Source organism: Sapajus apella, unplaced genomic scaffold, assembly GCF_009761245.1.
Source record: "Sapajus apella isolate SASKATOON/1434 unplaced genomic scaffold, GSC_monkey_1.0 scaffold1, whole genome shotgun sequence".
Classification (NCBI taxonomy): Eukaryota; Metazoa; Chordata; class Mammalia; order Primates; family Cebidae; genus Sapajus; species Sapajus apella.
Window position 1 is genome coordinate 17,900,730 of NW_022436941.1, and position 17,535 is coordinate 17,918,264.

The 17,535-nt window shown below is 41.5% G+C and overlaps 1 pseudogene; it reads left to right on the forward strand.

Moving 5' to 3' along the window:
* Positions 1 to 16,092: 16,092 nt before the first annotated feature.
* LOC116559980 lies at positions 16,093 to 16,913 on the forward strand (annotated as a pseudogene).
* The last annotated feature ends 622 nt before the right edge of the window (positions 16,914 to 17,535 follow it).

The following is a 17,535-nucleotide window of genomic DNA, read 5'->3' on the forward strand; positions in this document are numbered from 1 at the left end:
TCTTGCATTTCTAATTTTGTCTTGGATCAGCTTCCTGGATTACCTGACCTGCTGCAGCTACCATTGTGCTATTTTCTCCTTCTCCCCCGCCTCAATTCTATAATGTATAGTTTCATAAAAAGAAATAGCCTATGCTGGGCATGCGATGTAGGTTAAGGGTGGCAAATGAAGTGGCTCCTGGCTCTGTCTTCAAGGCTTTCTCTTAGCCTTGTGTGGATGATGCAGACCTCTCAAGACTCAGGAGTGCCCCGCTGTTTGTGATCATCAGCGAGGGAGGGAAGGAAGGTGGAGAAGACCTCACAGTAAAACATACAATGGTCAGGTGAGGATCTCTTTGATGTGATACACTTATAATATTTAGTTTTGTATTATCTAGGTTTTGTCAAATTGGCACATGGATTAAGACAAAAATTTCTCTGCATAATTTCCTGCGTTCTAATGTTCAGTTTTCTGCCTGGAAAAGCAACTTTACCTCTCAAGAGGACACTCTAAGCCAAATGATTTTTTTCCCATTGAAAGATCAAAGGAAGGGTTAAATTAAAAGAGGTTTAGGAAAGCAGAAGAGAAGGAGGAAGAGAAAAGAGGGAAGGTCAAACTCTTTGGTTTCTTTTCCCCAAGGTGTGAATTATTCCACCCAGATCCCATATTAGAGAAGAAGGAGAATTTTAGATACAATAACTAGAAAACCTATTTATGCAATAATCAGTTGATCAATCAATCATTCCTTCTTTACTGCCTCAATTCTATAATGTATCAGAGAAATAGGAAGGTTGCAGATATGATAACTGCAAAGCCTATTTATGCAACCACCGATCTTTTTGTGTGGGCATTATGTTCTTTGTCTAAATATTAACAAACATTTGACAGCCATCTATGTGCAAAATTCTGCTAACTGTTGGTGATAGATGGAAACAAATGGGGTGTGCCCTTTTGAAACTTGAAGTCTAATGGGAAATAAAAACAAATTAAAAGAAAACTATACTTCAGTTTGATAAAAGAAGCTATGTGGAAACAGAGAAGGTACTAACTGTAGACAGGTGGGATCCAGGAAACATGTCCTTAGAGGTCTTAGATCTGAAGAATGGATAGTTGCAGGGGTGGAGCAGTAGAGGGAAGAGATTTTCAAGCAGAATAAACATCACGTACAAACACCCACAGGTGGGAGTTCATGTTCATGAAAGTGCAAATAATTATTGTGGCTGGAATAGGCATGGTGCATGGTGGAGTAAGATGTTCAGGGGTAAAGAGCTAGAAAAGCTCTATTAAAGTTTGTACTGGTCTGTAATTGCAGCACTTTGGGAGGCCAAGGTGAGAGAGTTGCTTGAGTCCAGGAGTTGGAGACCAGCTTGGGCAGCGTAATGAGACCCCGTCTCTACAAAAAATAAAGAATAAAAAATATAGCTGGGAGTGGTGGTCCATGCCAGCTACTCAGGAGGCTGAGGTGGAAGGATTGCTCGAGTGGGGGAGGTTGGGCTGCACTGAGTTGTGACTCTGCCACAGCCCTCCAGCCCCGGCAGCAGAGTGAGGCCCTGCCTTGAAAACAAGCAAAACAAAAAACCGACTGTACTTTATTCTGAGGGCAATGAAGAACTAAGGAAGCCTCTGGGTTTCAAAAAACCACTGTATTTGTGATGAGGGAAAAAACTGAATAGGGCAATCATGGAGACAGAATGGTCTGGTGTGGACTGTTGCCGTGATCCAGGTAAGAGAGGATGATCAGATACGTCTGTAACTGGGGACACAAGTTTCAGTACTGGGAGGTAGTGTTGACAATTTTGGTTATAAGGGAGTAAGAAAAGAGGGGATATGAGTTTCAGGTTTGGCAAATGAGACTGAAAACACAAGAAGAGGCACAATTTTGGGAAAATACAGTGAGCTCAGTTTGTGATTGGTTGGGATTTAGGGGCTTATGGGACAATTAAGCAAATCTGGAGCCCAGTAGAGAGATATAGCAGATTTGAATTTGTGAGACATTAAAATGTAGTTGGGGATGGAAGGTGTGCGGGGCGTGTGTGTGTGTGTGTATGTGTGTGTGTGTGTGTGTGTGTGTTGGGTGGTGCGGAGTGTGGAGATAAGTGACTCTGGGACAGTGTGTAGAACATAGAAGGATCAGACAGAAGTGGACCTTACCCAAGAGACCAAAGGGAGAAGCCAGAGGAGCGTGAGGAAGTCACAAGGATTCCGGAGGGAGGTCAGGTAAGAAGGGGTGAAGAGGCGCAGTTAACTAAGCAGCTGCAGCACTCAGAGGCTTCTGTGACAACTGGGTGGATGGCAAGCATGGGATTCCGAGGGCAGTGGCTGAGGAAGTGGGAAGACAGTAAGGGAGGCTGTGCAAAGAAAAGGAAAGAGAGAGCCTGGCAGAGGAGAGGATGATGTCAGGGAAGTGTTTGCTTAAGAGATGGGAGTGAACTGAGTATAGTTAGAGATGGAAATGAGTCAGGACAGGGAAAGAGGTTGCAGGCATGGGGAGAGAAAGCCCTTTGAAGTGAGAGATCTTCTAAAACCCCAAATCAAATCATGTCACTCTTCAAAGTAAAGCAAAACAAAACAACACAAAACAAAACAACCTCTAATATCTTTCATTTGCATGTAGTATGAATCCAGATTCCTTTCCCTGGCTTGTAAGGCCTGTCCCTGCCTGCCCCCTCCTCTCATTTCCTACCACACTCTCTCCCTTGCTCACAGTGATTTTGCAATCCCTGGCTTTCATGCTGTTCCCCAAACACTCTGAAATACTATCCACAGTAGTGCCTTTGCAAGGAGTGCTTTCTAATTTGTGAGGTGGGCTTTTCACAGCTCTTTGCATAGCTGGCTCTGTCACTCGGGTCTCAGATTACCTGTTATGTCCTGAGTGAAGTCTTTGCCGACACACAACCTAAAAGAGCCTCTAGTTAGTGCCCATTACATCATCCAGTTTGATTCTCATCATAGAATGTTTTGTTGATTTTTTGAGTGTATCTGTTTCCCTCCTTCAGAATAAGCTTCTGATGTGTAGGGACCAATGTCTTGTTTAACATTGCATTGCCACTGTCAACAACAGTGCCTGAAAAAAATGGGCGGAAATTGGACTCCCAGCCTCTGGGAGCCAGAGCTGACAAGGAAACAGCAGAAATGCCAGGCAGTCTAAGACCTGGTTAGGAGTGGAAACATTGGAAATAAAGAGAAACCATTCTTTGTTGCTGTGTGATTTTCACCTGTCTGGTTAGTGGCCTGAGGAGGTACCAAAAAAGCTGTCTCTTAAGTAGATAACAATGTCTGTGGTTTTCCAGAACAAGAATAGGACAAAAATAGGGTTGGGGGTTGATGCTATCACCAAGAGTGTGTTTGAAGTGACAGAATAAGTATTTGAAGGTAAAAGCAGGCTGGCTGTGGTGGCTCATGCCTATAATCCCAGCACTTTGGGAGGTAGAGGCAGGTGGATCACTTGAAGTCAGGAGTTGGAGACCAGGCTGGACCCACATGGTGAAACCTTGTCTCTATTAAAAATACAAAAATTAGCTGAGTGTGGTGGCAGGCACCTGTAATCCCAGCTATCAGGAGGCTAAGGCAGAAGAATTTCTTGAACTCAGGAGGCAGAGGTTACAGTGAACCGAGATTGGCCTGCTGCACTCCAGCCTGGGTGACAGAGTGAGACTATCTCAAAAAAAAAAAAAAAAAAAAAAAAAAAAAGAAGGTAAAAGCAGAAGTTCAATAGGCTAGAGTTGAAGAATGGGTGGAAAAGGAGCAACTGAAGAGAGAACAGGTAGAAAAGGAGATTGGGATCAGAAAAAAATGTGTGAATGTTTGATTTCAGAGGTGGAGATGTTCTGAGTGATGATACATTCTAGGTTGTGATTAGGGAAGCAGATGGCAGAACAGACTGGCCCACATGGGAGGTAAGGTCATTGGAGATGAGGAAGTGAAGTAGCCCCAAAGCCAAAAAGTGGGATGGTCTTTCTTCATGGATACTAACGTTACGTAGAGTAGTGATTGAGCTTGGTCTGGAGAGGGAGAGGCTAAGCCAGACACCAAAATCTACAGCAAATGAGACAAATGATTGATAGGTTGGTATGGAACAGCAGTTAGAAGGGTGGTATAACCACATTGTAATGTCAAAGATGCAGGGGTTTTATACAGAGAGGAAATAATCCTGAGAAATGAGGAGGATGCTCTCCACCTCCTGACCCTGAGATGCATGGAATGAGGAAATACGTGTCCTTTCTTTGGAGCCATGAGTTTAGAAGAAAGCTAGGCTTTTTCTCAGATCAGCCAGGAACAGGACAGTGAAGAAAGTGACTGAAGGTATAGGAGCTCTTTGTTAACCATGGGATGGAGATTTCTAGGCTCATTAGAAAAACCGGATCAGTGCCTGCAGGAAGGTCAAAAGAGAAGCAGCAGCATAGGGCAACAGTAGGGTGAGGGTATAGAAAAGGAAAATAACTGGAGCAATCTATGTCTTGGGTAGTAACAAAGATACTAGAGATGTGAAGTACTGTGGCTTATCTGAGCATGCTGATTTATCTGTGAAAGTAGAAGTCAGTTGAAACCCAGAAGTCAGTTGAAACCTCGTTGCATTGCCTTTCTGTAGGAGCATTTCTTTTGTGCTCAGGAAAACTCTCATCTTTCTGGAAAAAGCATATTTTGGCTGGATTAATGATATGAGCTCTGGAAAAAGACTCCTTACCCCAGACTCTTGGAGCCAAGTTCCTGTATCCCAAGGTTGGCACAGCCAGAAAGCCCCGTGGTCAGAGGGCTGGTCTCTGGGAGATCAGAGTAGGACTAGCCTACTTATGTTGTAAGTCCACCTAAAGCCAATCCCCTCCTGGGGTGAGGCCCCCTGGTGTCTTATTGAGTGATGTGCAGCTTTGACCAGCAGGGTGACATGAGGTGGTTCTTGTGAGAATTAGCCCCTTCTTCTGCAAAATTTGTCATGCAATATTGACTTCCAACTAGCTGGTCTTCCCTGGCTTGAAGGAGATTTCTACTTTGTTTCTTTACCAAAAATTTATGTTTGGTTGTAAATGAATCACATAGTTTTTGGTAATTCAAACTATTTCGCAGAACTGGACAAAGGAATACATAAAACACATTTTCTGCCAGAACATACACAGAAGTTATGCAGCAAAACCTCAAAGAAACAGCAAGTAGGCAATTTTAGCCATGATGCTGGAAAGAGGGACAATGGAGAGGGATGTTTGAAGGATGAAGAGGAAGTACGCATCAATTAAAGAATGTATTGCTGCTGAGGAGACAGCTTCTGGGAAGCTCCCAGACCAGAAATATTTTTTTCTTTGTTAAAAGACAGGGTATGGCCTACAAACCTTTGCTTCCAGCTGGTGAGGAAATCAGATAAGTGGATGGTTTTTGCATGTGTAGGGACCTGGGGCAGGCATAGGTACTGAAACTGAGAGGAACCATGCTTCTGTTTTATTTTGTTTTTGCACTAGCACAGATTTTTATGGCAGTAGTGAGAAGCTGTCACAGCTAATTAGTTGAAGAACTCATGACAGAGACTACACTTTGATTAATTATAAACAGAGAGATGTAAAATTCCCAGTCATTAAAAGGAAGTGACCGCTTTGATGTGGCTTGACATGAATCTGCATGTCATGGACTAGCCTGAACTATAAAAATAGATGGTAAATTTTATGACTCAAGAGGCATTTAAAAAAAGATGGTAGATGATCTGGACAGAGATTAGTGACAGAAGGGGACACAGCCTTTCCCTCAACTATATGTAGGGGAAGTTTGGAATTGACGTAACTACTCTGTTGGTATGTCTATTTATTGCTCATGTCCATTTTGCGTATGTATGTGTGTATGTACATGGCCAATAGAATGTTATAAAGTGACATGTCCAACTTTAATCTAGGCCTCAAGAGGCCTTGTTCCCTCAGCACCCCTGTTTCCACCATATGAACAAGCCCACCAGCCCGGATAGAGGCTGAGAGCCCACAAGAACCAGAGTCCAATCAGCCAGTTGTCCCAAGCAAGGACACAGAGATGCAAGAGAGCCCAGCCGACATCACCTCATCTGTCTTCCTAACCCACAGCTGACTCTTAGGAATCCAGTTGATACTGACCAAGCCTGGTGCAGATCAGCAAAACCACACACGTGACCTGTAGACTTGTGCAATGTTAAATGGTGGTTATTTAACCCATCATTTTTTTTTTTTTAAACACAGCAATAGATAATTAAGCACTATTCATGTGTGCTCCTTGTTAACCTCACAGTTATGGTAGATCATATGAACACATAAAAATACAATTCTAACCAGAAAGAAGAAAACAATTAGAGGGGGCTGGGGTAGTAAAAGGATACACAAAGGAGAGAAGGCTTTGGGGTAGGTCTGAATGGCCATACAGACTCTAACTTGGGTCTGGATCGGGACTCCTTTTCTGTGACCTAACTAGGTGGGAGGGTGTGTGGGAGTGTGGAAGCCATTCCAGGCAGAGGGGTAATACCTGTAAATGTGCAGAAGGAAATGAGAGCACAGTGAGGGAGTGGACAGTGACAAGATAGGATTCCCTGGAATGGGTGGCTAGGAGAATACCCTAGTGGCATGCAAGGTAGGGTGTGTGTGTGTGTGTGTGTGTGTGTGTGTGTGTGTGTGTGTGTGTGAAGCAGAATGGCCTTGCCTAATCATATATAAAATCATGTGACTTCTTGCCAAAAGTATCAATAGATGTAATCTCTGTTGACAGTGTTTTCTGAGAATTGCATCTCCTGAAATGTTTATCAAAAGCACTTGAGAATGGTCAGTTCTGTATTTCCCAGTTGGCTGTATTTTCCTAGTATTGTATCAGAGCCCAGGCCCAAAGCAGCATCTTTTATTTTTCAAAATAGCCATTGCTCTGTGTGCCAGAAGCATCTCTACCAGGAAGATTATTCATGCTCATTTTTTTTCCAGGAACTAATTGTAAGTCATAGATGAGATTCATACTTTTCCATTTTGATTTCCCCTAAGAATTCAAAGATGGAGTTGGGCAAAGAACTGCTGGTGCTAACGAGCAGCTTCTTTACAAGGTATTGAGACTTCCTACTACATCTGTTCTGCCTCTCTGTCACTGCTGATGCCATGGCCAAGGTGCCAGCAATCAATTATGGCCAAGGATTGTTCCTCTGTTAATGGATCTTCTCTAGTAGCATCTTGGTAGCAAGGATCCCAGAAAAGTGTAACTCCTTACATTACTTTTCAAACACAAAAAGTGTTTTGCTGTCTAATGGTATTACGAACACAATCCAAGATGGCTCTTTATCACTGCCGTATCATTCCACCACTCTGACATATTTCTTCATTGTCTAACCTGGATCTTTTTTTGAACCAACATTAATGTAAGGAGTCAACATTTTCTAATAGTAAGGATTCATTTTGCTCTAAATGTAGTCAGGGCGAGCTGATAGAATTGCAATCTAGCATTCTTGTAGAGAGAAATGGCCTACACCATTCCTTTCTCCCTGTTTTTCTTGCTCGGCCTTTTTTGTTGTTGTTTTTTTAAATAAATTTTTTTGAGACAGGGTCTCACTCTGTTGCCCAGGCTGGAGTGCAGTGGGGTGATCACAGCCCATTGTAGCCTCAACTTCTTGTGTTCAAGTGATCCTCCTGCCTAAGCCTCCAGAGTAGCTGGAACTATAGATGTGTGCCACCATGCCTGGCTAATTTTTATTTTTTGTAGATATGGGAGTCCCACTATCTTGCCCCAGCTGCCCTCAAAGTCTTGGGCTCAAGTGATCCTCCCACTGTGGCCTCCCAAAGTGCTGGAATTATGGGCATGAGCCACTGCTCTCAGTCTTTGATCTGCCTCTTGCTATAGCAGGTGTTTTTTAAGGAACCAGTGGGAAAGGCAGCTTCCAGACTTTTCCCATTATTTTAATAACCTATTACCACTACTCTGCCATCTCAAATACAAAAATAGCAAAGGGTTAATAAGGAGGTAAGTTTTGCGGAGGAAGACAGGATACCTATATGATGTCTGTATTTTAAAACTGTTTGTCGCAGTTTGGTCTAACCTCTGTCTACTCCACCTGTAGCTCAACTTTTATCACACTCCCAGTTACTGTGTGTGTCTCACCCACCCTGCTTATCTGAATTCCTGGAACTGCAGTAGACCCTCTTGCCATATGTGTATGTCTGGAATATTCTCCCTTCTTTCCTCGTCCTTCCTACGTTTCACGTGTAAGTAACTCTTCTTTTTTTTTTTTTTCTTCCAGGTTTTAGCTTAGTTATTACTTCTTTAGTTAAGCCTCCCTTGAATGATCAGTTAGGGGTAAAATTTCCCAATGATTAGCTCTCATAGTAGCAGTTACCTCTCATTTGGAACACTTATCCCATTTTCAAATATATATATATATTTTTTTTTTGAGACGGAGTTTCACTCTTTGTTACCCAGGCTGGAGTGCAATGGCGCGATCTCGGCTCACCGCAACCTCCGCGTCCTGGGTTCAGGCAATTCTCCTGCCTCAGCCTCCTGAGTAGCTGGGATTACAGGCATGCGCCACCATGCCTAGCTGATTTTTTGTATTTTTAGTAGAGACGGAGCTTCACCATGTTGACCAGGATGGTCTCGATCTCTTGACCTCGTGATCCACCCGCCTCAGCCTCCCAAAGTACTGGGATTACAGGCATGAGCCACCGCGCCCGGCCCCATTTTCAACTTTTAATCTACTTGGGTTTATGATCTGATTAATGCCTCTCTTTCATATTAGACTGAATGAAGTCATTTTGTTGTTGTTGTTGTTCCTTGTTACATCCACAGTGCCTGGCACAGAGCAGGTGATCAATAAATAGATGTTTAATGAATGAATGAATGAATGAATCCTAGGATTTTTCTTTGGGAAAGGACATGAAATACCCACTGTGGGTGGGTCTTCAGAGATTTCTCCTGTAAACAGTACTTTTCATGACTGTCTACTGATGTCCCAAAAATTATAAGGGTATCTGGATTTATGGAAATGTGAAGATTCCATTTTTTTGCTCAGCAGGTATTGTGGAAATTCCTATGTGATGAGGTTTACCAAATGCTTTCTTGAAATATTTGTGGAACAAAATTACAGTTTGGGCTTTTATCTTCCTTAAACTGTGCACTTAACTACTGATTTTTCTCTTGAAGATCTGGATAATGGAAATTTTCCTTTCATTATTTTTATAGCCCTCCCCCTAAATTTCATAATAATAAATGATGCATCTCAAAATCTAAATGCCAAATAATAGAAATTACAGAAAGTACTTGATATTAGAAAGAGGAAGTATGAAACTCCATAAACATTGTTTTACTTAGAAGACTTTTTCAAGTGTGATTGAAAACACATTTGCACTGCGAATTTACGATGTTAGGTTCAGATATTACAAAGTGATTTAAACACAAGAGATGATCCAAGAAAGACTACAGTTGATTTTGCATGACTCGGGGTAACTCAAATGAACCACAGATTATATACTGGCAACCTTCAGGAAGACTTATGCAAACAAAAATGGACTCCTTACTCTGTCTCCTCTCATTTTAAGTATTCAAGGTCTTCTTTGAATAGATCTACAGTGAATAGTCAAAGTCATTTCAGCCCTGGCACTGTCTTGTTAAGCCATGTGGCCTACTGTAACGCATCATTGCCACTGTCACTGACTCTGAAAAATGAGCATCCTAAAACCTATAGCTCCTTTAGCTTGAATAATTTGGCACTTCTAGTCCCAGGGTGCTCCAATGCTGGTAGGTTTTCCTCAGTTTTCTGCTTCAGCAATTAAATACTTAGGACTTTATGAGAACTCTCAGAATCATTTGTTGCCCTCAGCAAATGATTAAAAAATGGGGACAGAACCTCCTCAAGGACCACAGTTCCAGGGGAGTCAATGTTAAGTTCAAAGTCAGGAGCTTGTCTTTGACTAATGGCCCATCCCCAGCACTGCCTTGGCACCCTGGCACAGAAAACCTAATCTCTTCCTCCATCAGGTGCAGAGTGCAGGTAACCTGCCTCCTTCTTTCCTCTTCTTTTGTTCTATCTGGGTTGCTGGTCTCTCCTTGCACAAACAAGTGCTCATGCTAATAGCAAGATATAGCCCAACCTTAAAAAGGGTGTAGTGATCAGTATCCATCATCTTTCCAAGTGCCTTGTCACTACATCAATTAATACAATTGAGCAAAAAATGTCACGGGCCCGGTGGAAAAACCTTTTCACAGCCTTTCAGGGGGAAGTTTACTTTCAGCTTTTTCCCTTGCATTAGCTCCCGTCATCTACAAAACAACAGAACCCAGGGGTGTCAATTATATTTGATTGACTGAGTAAAGCACACACACAAATAAGCGAAAACAATGGACACAAAAATCTATATATGACTCCCCTTGTCAGAGAGAATGCTTGTCTTCTCCATTTTCATGCGGCACGGTGTCCTGCTGCTCCTGGCTTAAATGTTTCCTTCAGCCCCCAAAGTATCACCAATTAAGTTAGCAGGGTCTTCAAAGGTGTCAAACGACTCCCTAGGCAATCGGCTCTAACTGCTGTTCAATAAATGAGGTCTAATTTATCAGTTTAACTTCACTTCTAAAAACCTAATGCTTCACAGTGCTGGGCTCCATTTACCTATGGTGTGAGGTGCTGCAGCAGATAGCACGCTGAAAGTTATGGCGCATCTCCTAACAACAGCACATTTTGTTGGATGCATTTTCCCCCGATTTCAATGTGCATTTGCCAGTTTTGTACTTTTTGTGCTTACCTTGTACACATGTGTACGCAAAATCCCCATGGACCAACGGAAAGCTCAGTCAGGACTCCCCTTGGGCCCACACTTTTAACCACAGTCTGGGAGAAGCACAACCCTTCTCTCTTTGCCATGTTGTGCCTTTGTATTGTCACTATGTGGAGATTCACATTTCAAAAAACTCTGGGAGGCTAACACTGGCAGCAGAACAGGAGTTAATACGTGCTCAGATTCCTAACATAGACATGAATGTATAGGCTTTTGTTCCTAAATAGATTAAACAGGTACTGATTTGGCAAAAGGACCAGTTAAATAAAAAGTCTTACAAATAAATGGACCAGAAATTTTAATGGGCAGTTTATGAGTGAAAGTTATTCAAATCCATCAATGAGACACAAAAAGCTATTTTAAAGCTCAAACTTGCTAACCACATTAGAATTGCTCATAATTAATACATCTTAATGTCAAATAAAGACAATGAGTAAGATAGATAAAATATTTTTAATAAATTTAGACAGAGTTAGATGGAGACTTAATGAGACAAACTAAAACCAAACCAAAAAAAAAAAATCATCAAACAAAAAGCCATTGTAAGAATATTGGTTTATACGCAGAATAAGACTGTATGTGAAATTGAGGCTGAGGGGACTGGGCAGTGTTATGTCTTAAGTAAGGTAGCTGTGGGGTGCCTGAGCGTATTGTGACTGTGGAGAAGTTTTCATAGTAATGCGAAGACATGCCATTTGCAAATACTTCTAAATTTTCACTCTATTTCAGCCAAGGGGTAACTAGAATTTGAATAAAAATCACATTTGTAAGTAAATTTACGTCATTCATTCTGGAGTCTCCACATTTTTCCATAGCCCTGAAATATTTCTTAGAGACACCCACACATAATATGTATTGAGGATAATATTTTATTATTAATTTGCTTTCCCTGTTGTCTCTGTGAGCACATTAACTTTGCCATAATTCACCTGAGGAATCCATCTGCCTAGAGAAAAATTAGGATTTGGTTACAGAAAGAAAGCTAGTAGAAACTATTCTTCAGCTCCTGACATGCACACTAGAATTTTACAGCAGGAAGAATACTATAAACAAGGCTTGGGATGGTATTTTACAGATTCTGTTGTTTCCCTTTAGCATATCAACAATCAGGAGAATCAGCTCAGGAAGTTCTCTTATGTTTAGAGAAAATCTACCTCCCATGATAGCTAGAAATGTTCTCTGGTCATATTCTTCTCATAGGCGAAGACAAAGAAACACTCCTCATTGTCTGTCTTTCTGTCTCTCATTAGAGAAACTGTTGGAAAAAGGAAAAATTTGAAAAGAGATTAGAGTTTCACTTTCTATGCTTTGGCCAGGAGAGGGGGAGGCTTGTGAGATAAGAGAGTATAATGGTGAGGGAAGATGGTGCAAATGTGCAAATTCAACTGGGAGGGGCAGGATGGTCAACTGGAGGATTTAGTTGACTTGGCATTTAGCTTCATTGAGCTGTTCTCACTTTCCAACTTCTGTCCCACACCTGCCATTTAAACCTTTCTGGTTGCTCCAAACTGTACAGAGTCCCACCACCACCTACCACCTCCATCTCTTCTTTCTCCCATAGTCAATGTGGATAGTGTGGTGTTTGGCTACTTTCCGTTAGTTTTTTCAATGATAGCCCTAAATCTCCAGTGGTTTGCAATTTATTGACTTCAGGTATCATATTTTATACTTTTATGTGAAAGCACAGACTATAGAATCAAACGGATATCTCTTTGACTCCATACTCTGCTACTTGTTAGTTGTGAAACATTCAACTGATTACCTCATCTGAAAATTGGGATTATAGTTATCCTATGGAATTTTTTGAGATTCAAGTGAATTAATTTATGTAATGGCTTTAATCCAGGAACTAAACTTTTCCTTTTAAAAAAATTTGATGATTTCCCATTCACTCATGGAAAAGAAATCCAAAAATATTATGCTTAATCTAGCTCCTGCCTACCTTTCCAGTGCCATCTGCCTCTCCTCACAAAATGAAACCCTAAGCATGCTAAACCCTAAGCATTCCACAGATCTGTGAATGTGACATGCTGTTTCATGCCTCCATTCTTTTCTGGTTATTCTTCCTCCGCCTGGAAAAACCTGTAAGTATCACCTCTATGCAGCTGCAGCCTTCCCAAGACAGAACCGATCCTCCTCCTTGGGAGCATTCCTGTAGCCTATGTCCTTTTTATTTGCATATCTTGCTCTTCCAGGTTGCAAACTCTTTGAGGGCACAGGCAATGTCTTACCCATGTTTGTATATTGAGTACACAATATCTAGCACATAGGAAGTTTTCACCAAACACTGAGTGAAAAATGGGGATAGCTCTAGCACCCAGAATATAGTAAATTATCAATTAATATTTGATTGACAGGCAGATAATACTTTTTGTTAAACTTGGAACTGAGCTGACAGTGTAATCACAGAAACATACAACTGACAACTTTTAACATGCCAAGCTTCAATTTCTTTATATTTGAAAAAATATAAAGAAACTTTTTAAATTTTGAAAAAATATAAAGAAACTCTGCCAGTATTCCATGTATTTCAAGGATCTGTGCTCACTTCTTCATAGATTATTAGGTCATATTATTTGAGCAATTTCTCACAGAAACCTGCTCATAAATCAAACATGTTATTCATTTGGAATTTTGATTTAGTGCCAACATTAATAATTTTTGATACTACCTTTCTCTGCATCCTATCTCTATGGATAGACTGGCTATTATTGGTTAACATTGGATGATAAGCTGTGAAGGACAATAATAAAGTTGTCAATTTTCATGCTTTTCTTGAATGACTTGAGATCATGTCTTCCATTTCATAAAGGGGAGAATAGCTAATAGAATTTTAGAGAAATTGCTGTTCTCAGAAATCTTCTGCAAATACAATAATAGCATGTTCCTGCTGCAAGGCCAGCAAAACCCAACTAGAAATTATCTAATTAGAGACAAAATTTGGAGAAGGCCCATGTTGGTATTAAAGATTTTTGTAGGCATGCAGCATTATCCAACAGCTCAGCTTTAGGGCCAAGCCTTCACTCTTTCTCTGGTGGAAGAATTGGGTAGGATCTGATGCTGGAAAGATTCAGAAACTGGACAGATTTTTAGGCCAAGACTATGTGGCACAAAGGAACATGGCTAGGATTGACTTGTAAACATCAAATTGGAGGCTGTTAAAGATGGTGAGATGGAGTAGAGCTCTTCAGACTTTAATGTGCATACAAATATTGTGGGAATCTTGTTAAAATGCAGATTCTGATTCAGTAGAAGGTAGGGCCCAAGATTTTCTATTCCTAACAAGCTACCAGTGACGCTGGTGATGTCAGGGCTCTTTTGAGGAGCAAGAAGTTAGAGAACACTGAGGACTCACAGTAATCCTTCTCTGACCTTCTAGTACTCACTTTGGATTGTGAATTGAATAAAACGGGTTTCCCCAACCTGCAGCATGGATTCTACCTTCTTGCCTTTTTTTTTGAGACGGAGTCATGTTCCCTCACCAGGCTGGAGTGCAATGGCACCATCTTTCTCACTGCAACCTCCGCCTCCCTGATTCAAGAGATTCTCCTGCCTCAGCCTCCCAAGTAGCTGGGATTACAGGCACATACCACTACATCCAGCTAATTTTTGTATTTTTAGTAGAGATGGGGTTTCACCATGTCGGCCAGGCTGGTCTCTAACTCTTGACCTCAAGTGATCCACATGCCTTTACCTCCCAAAGTGCTGGGATTACAGATGTGAGCCACCATGCCTGACCCTTCTTGCCTTTTTTTGATTTAGAGAGGGGTCAGTGGAAGAGAGAATTTGTTGCAGGTTTGTTTTATTTTTCTGTATTTTGCTGGCAAGGTGAACTATATGTGGAGTTTACACAAGTATACATTTTCCTAGACAAAGATCAGAATCAGTAGGGATTAATACTAATATTTAGGTAGCTCCAAACGTAACTGTTGACCAGCCAGGTTGCACCAGCTAAGCCCCATTTGAATGAGGACAGTTGGAGGTGATACCTTAGCCACTGTACCAGAAAAGAAGTGTAGAGGCAAGAGAGTGAGGAGGAGCTTGGCGTTTTAGTGTTTATTTTGTAACTTTATGCCTATTGCCATTTAATGTCTGCAAAATAATTATTGTAAAATGTGGATTTTACTGGGTTTTAAGAATTAGTTTTGCTTATCTTATTTTCCTTTTGCTCTTGTATGGTGTGTGTGCACACCATAAACTCACTCATGTCTCATTTCCAGTCCTAGCAAAAAGATACTGGAAGCCTCTGATTTATAACTTAAGTGAACATTCTGAAAATTTAAAACTTACCTCACCAAAACTCTTTAAAGAAGGCATAAGTGATTTAGAGAAGCCCAAGGCAAAAGCATGATGTGTCTTGTTTGTTTATTACCTGCTACTTGCTCCCATTTAGTCTGGAGACTGATTTCTTGGAACATAATTGAGGCCTAATTGAATAAAAATAAGCCCTTTACTCTGTGGGAGAAGGTTATGTGCACTGAAGATAAGTTGGAAGCCAGGAGTTGTTTTCTCAGGACTTCTTATGAAGCTATTACTCAATTTTTCACATTAAAAGACATCCCCTAGACAGAATCAGCAGAGACAAGAAAAGACAAAGAAAAATGACACCATAGTTCTTGAAGAAAACAAAACCCAATTCTAAATGCTGCCCATCAGCTCAAGCCATTTATTGTCTCTGTACGTTCATGTCATCTTATTTTATTCCTATCAAAAATCCACCAGGCAGGGATATGCCTTCTGAGGGATCTGGGTAGCACCATAGATCCAACTGCTGATCAGTGATTCTAAGTACTGAGAATCTTAATAAAACTGAAGAAAAGAGAAGATCCAAAGAACAACTAGAATTGGGAAATTTGTCATCAGATGATTATCGGAGAAAATAGAAGCAGGAGTTAGGGCAAGAAAAAGTAGCTAGAAGTTACTTTACTTTTTGAATTATTAGATGAGCAGGATATTTATTTAATAATTGAAATGGAGTCTTACTCTGTCACCCAGGTTGGAATGCAGTGGTGTGATCTTGACTCACTGCAACCACTACTTCCAAAATTCAAGCAATTATCCTGCCTCAGCCTCCTGAGTAGCTGGGACTACAGGCACGTGGCACCATGCCCGGCTAATTTTTGTATTTTTAGTAGAGATGGGGTTTCACCATGTTGGCCAGGCTGGTTTCAAATTCCTGATAGATGGTCAGGATATTTAAATTTTTATTCAAAGATGTGATATGTTTCAGATATTAAATTTTAGTTCTTCAGTTGGAATTCAGGTGAAAACTATTGAGAAAACACTGGATTTGTAAAATCGATATTTACCAAACAAATCAATTGAAGAAAACCTTGCTGTTTTATCTCATTTTTAAATTGAGAACTCAAGAGTGGAAGCAGGTGTGAGAGGGTCCAGCAGAAGAAAACATGGCTGCCAAAGTGTTTGGGTCCATTGGCAAGTTTGGCCTGACCTTAGCTGTTGCAGGAGGTGTGGTGAACTCCACCTTATATAATGTGGTTGCTGGACACAGAGCTGTCATATTTGACCGATTCTAACTCACTTTCTCATCCCATGGGTACAGAAACCAATTGTCTTTGACTGCCATTCTCAGCCACGTAGTGTGCCGATCATCACTGGTAGCAAAGATTTACAGAATGTCCACATCACACTGCTGCATCCTCTTCCCACCTGTTGCTAGCCAGCGTCCTGGAATCTTCACCAGCATCGGAGAGGACTATATGAGCATACGCTGCCGCCCATCACGACCGGGATCTGAAGTCAGTGGTGGCTCGCTTTGATGCTGGAGAACTAATCACCCAGAGAGAGCTGGTTTCCAGGCAGGTGCGCGACGACCTTACAGAGTGATCAGTCGCCTTTGGGCTCATCCTGGACGACGTGCCCTTGACACATCTGACCTTCGGGAAGGAGTTCACAGAAGCGGTGGAAGCCAAACAGGTGGCTCAGCAGGAAGCAGAGAGGGCCAGATTCGTGGTGGAACAGGCTGAGCAGCAGAAAAAGGCTGCTATCATCTCTGCTGAGGGCGACTCCAAGGCAGCTGAGCTGATGGCCAACTCACTGGCCACGGCAGGGGACGGCCTGACTGAGCTGGGCAAGCTGAAAGCCACGGAGGACATCGCATACCAGCTCTCAGCCTCCCAGAACATCACCTACCTGCCGGTGGTGCTGTTCCTTCTCCTCCAGCTGCCACGGTGAGGGCGCACCCTGCCTGCACCTCCGTGGGCTCACTGGGCCACAACCCGGATGATTGTTGACACCGCCTTCCTTCTGTCCCTGCCCCAGAAATCACTGTGAAATTTCATGATTGGCTTAAAGTGAAGGAAATAAAGCTAAAATCACTCAGATCTCTAAAAAAAAAAAAAAAAAAAAAAAAAAAAAGAGAGAGAGAGAGAGAGAGAGAGAACTCCAAGGATACCAAGGGTAGTTTTAACGATAAAACCAGAATGGTTCCTGGCTCATAGTAGGTTCTTGGTAATTGTTAGCTGTGATCAGAGCTATTTAGAAAAATTACTTCAACATACAAAAATAGCAAAATACTAAGTTAAATTGTGAAATTTCTCAGTAATGAACGTATTGCTGTTTAAAAATACTCTTTCATTGTTAGGAGGTAGGGACCTAAATTGTAAATTTATTGTTTTAAATTCATTCTTCATTCAGCTCATACTTTGAGCGTGTTATTTCATGTAGTTCCTGCTCAAAAGTTTATTGTGTTCACCTCATATAATGCCCTAGAAGTGAGACAGGTTAGTAAACTAAGACTAAATATATTGTGGGATAAAAGCAAAGATCAAGGTGTGTGTAACAAGATATGGCAGCA